Source organism: Suricata suricatta, chromosome 10, assembly GCF_006229205.1.
Source record: "Suricata suricatta isolate VVHF042 chromosome 10, meerkat_22Aug2017_6uvM2_HiC, whole genome shotgun sequence".
NCBI lineage: Eukaryota > Metazoa > Chordata > Mammalia > Carnivora > Herpestidae > Suricata > Suricata suricatta.
The window spans coordinates 41190740-41194549 of record NC_043709.1 but is presented as its reverse complement, the minus strand read 5'-3'; positions in this window follow the sequence as shown (position 1 = coordinate 41194549).

Genomic DNA, 3810 nt, shown 5'->3' with positions numbered 1-3810 from the left:
GCAATTTTGCTTTGGATCAAGAATCCCATTCTCTAATTATCTAGAATGCCATTTTAGTTACAGTAGACTTAAAGAATTTTTCAGATATTAGACATTTTCCCCATATGTCCATAGTTTCCCCTAAGAATACCAGCAACATTATTCAGAATCAAAATATTATTAAGCAAAGTATCAGATAGTATATAATGTCATATTATGATCATAAGCAATAGGAAAATGGATGTGAACAGATTAAACTAAAAGGGAAATCAATGAAACTTTAAGCCCTTGGAGGAGATTTTATTTTAAAATGAATCCTGTATAAAATAACAGGATATAAACAGTATGCCTTTCAAAATCTATGCAATTGCAGAATATAGTTAATGACACTTCTACAAACCAAAGAATTAGTTAGTTCTGGCATTTCTTTTCTCTGAAGACAAAAAAAATTATTCAATTAATTCAGTTTTAAAAATCAGTTATGTTGAATTGTTCACTTCTGTGGACTAAGCTACCTACATCTTTTTCTTCTCAGCTAAAGCAACCACCAACTTCCCTCAGCTATTAATATTAAAAATAATTTTAAATGTATTTTTAATATAACTAATAATTGTTATTAGTTATACCCAAGAATACCAAATACCCAAGAATCTCCACATAACTGTACAATTGTTGCTCTTCCTTAAGAAAAAAAAGCCAAGTGATCTTATATTTCAAATCTATTTGTATTTGTCAGGGTTCTCCAGAAAAACAGAACCAACAGAGAAAAGAGAGACTGAGACAAAAGGAGGAGAGAGGTTTTAAGAAATTGGCTTACCCAATTGTGGTAGCCAGCGAGTCAGAAATCTTCAGGGCAAGCTGGCAGGGCAAGTAAGAGTTGCTGTTACAGTTTTGAGTCTGAAGTCTGGGAAATTAGGCAGATTTCTAAGTTGCAATCTGAAAGCAGAATTCGTTCTTCTGGAAATCTCAGTCTTCGCTGTAAAGGCCTTGAACTGATTGGATGCAGCCCACTCATATTATGGAAGGTAATCTGCTTTACTTAAAGTCAACTGATTGTAAAGTTAATCACATCTAAAAAATATCTTTATAAAAATAGCTAGTGTTTCAACCAAACACTTGCCACTGGAGTCTGGCCACAGTGACACATGAAATTAACCATCACATTGCTATTTGGCAGCATGTTTACAGAATCATTATCCTTTTAATAAACTACTGGTATTTGTTGAACTATTGCATTGTTAAAATTGAAATCCATAATTACTCCTTAACCTGCAATTTGAAATGGACTAAAGGAAAACTGACACATTACACATATACTTTTCTATCTGTTGTATTATTATTATTACGTTGTCTTCATGGCTTTTTTAAATGTTTATTTCTTTTGAGAGAGAGGAAAAGAGCAAGCAGGGGAAGGGCAGAAAGAGAGAAAGCGAGAGAGAGAATCCCAAGCAGGCTCTGTGCTGACAGCACAGATCCCACGAACTGTGAGATCATGACCTAAGCCAGTATCAGGAGTCAGGCGCTTAACCAACTGAGCCACCCAGGCACCCCCTTCATGGGTTTTTTTTTAATCGAACTTTTTCATGAATAATTAAAACTATCTTCCGATTTATAATATAATCACCTCCTTACTTCTTCAGACACCTTATCCATCCAAAAGCTTGTTTCCTTAAATCAGATTAACTTAAATTCTATAGAACACATTAAAAATGAATTTTTATAGAGCTATATTCACCGATTTTGAAGAAATATTTGTCAGAACATTAAGTGGGCACAGCTATAGGAACTTGCAAGGAGTGGTGTTTCTCAGAAAAGGGGGTCTCTATTAACAGAGCTCTCTGTCTACATGGGGGCTGTGAACAGAGACTGGGTATTATTTAAATAACCCTCCTATTTCACTTAGTGTGCAATTACTAGATCAACTCCTCTGGGTTTGGCCTTTACAAATTACTGAGGGTAGTTAACTTAGCATTTAAACTGTGTTTTTTTTCTGGGGATCCTCTTGTTTTACTAGGCTATGTTTGAAATTTCCACAAATTTGGCTAATCCCTTAGAGGTAAAGTGATCACGCTCACCAGTCAGCTGGGCCAGGTTTCTCCCATTCTTACCCCTTGTAAACAATCATGAAAAAATGGTTTATACAGTAGTCTCTATAGTTTTTTGATATGCATCCTTCTCAGTAAAAAAAAATATATATATATATACATATGTATATATGTGTGTGTGTGTGTGTGTGTGTGTGTGTGTATATTAGAGTGAAAGTGGCCAACAGTCCTGGTTTGCCTAAGTCTGAGGAGTCCTCCAGGACACAGAAAAACACACTAAGCCCAGGGCATTCCCTAACAAACCAGGAAGTTGATGACCCTAAACTTGAATCAAAGTAAAAATGTATTGGGGCACCTGGGTGGCTCAGTTGGGTGAAGCATCCAACTCTTGATTTCAGGGGCATGAATTCAAGCCCCACATTGGGCATGGAGCCTACTTTTTAAAAAGTATATATGTATCATTTAATTACATGCACTGTATGTATTTTTATAATATAGCAATCTATATCTTAAAATATATAATAATTGAACCTGAAAAGGATGACATGATAATGAATTAAAAATTGATGCTAAAGAGAAGATTATGCCAGGAAGATCATAAGAATCAACAACTGATACTGTTTACTTGAACTTGTGCCTTTACAACTATATTAGTCTGCAATTTCCTTTCAGCAAAACATATGACCATTTTGTAATGGGTGGCTTAGTTAAAACCAGGTAATGTACTCTGTAATTAAATCTACCCAGGTTCATACATTGCAACAAAAGAAATAAACAAATCCCATAATTATCACTCCCGGTAGCATTTCCATTTTTTCTTTAGGAAAGACATGTACTACTTTGCCAAAGTTCCCTGTCTAAAAACCACCAGGAACTCACGTGGAGTTTTACATACTAGATTTGTTCTTTATAAAAACAATTCAGTAAATATGTATTAAAAATGCATAATGTGTATGACACCATAGTGTTAAAAATATAGTTTAGTCCTTGTCAATATAAGTAAAAATGAGATAGCATTTATTAATATTAATTTAATAATAGCAATACCTAACACTAAGTAATGTATACAATGTGCCAAGTATTAAGAGTTTCACATAAAATAATTACTTAATCTCTCAATAATCCTGTGAGGTAGATACTATTTTCTTTTTTTTAAATTATTTTAAGAAGGTGAAAGAGAGAGAGAGAGAGAGCATGAGAGGAGGAAGGGCAGAGAGAGAGGGAGAGAGAGAATCCCAAGCAGACTCATCAGCTAGAACCCCTACGTAAGGCTCCATCCCATGAACCTTAAAACCATGACCTGAGTTGAAACCAAGAGTCAGACACTTAACTGACTGAGCTACCCAGCTGCCTTAATTTTCATTTCTTGAACCATTAGTAGATTTAAATATATTTTTATAAACTGCATTCAGACTTCAAATATACTTTGTGAGAGTCATTAAGATAGCATGAGGAATGCTGTCCTTTGGTCAAGGATTCCTGGGACTTATTGCATACATGTAACCACTCTAAATAGAGATTGACTTCAAGAATACAGAAGTAATGTATATTTAAAAGTCAAAATTTCATATAAATATTACCAGGTTTATATTCAATTTTATGGCTTTGACTGTTAGATAGAAGCAAACTGTATTTTGGTTCCTGAGACCCAAACCCAACCTGGAATCTGGTTTTACACAGTACACCTTATCTATACGTGAAAATAATAGATGCTGTGTGAACAATATTTCCACTAGAGAGCCTGGCTTTTTTTTTTTTTGTCATCAAGTGCCTACTCATCTCTTTC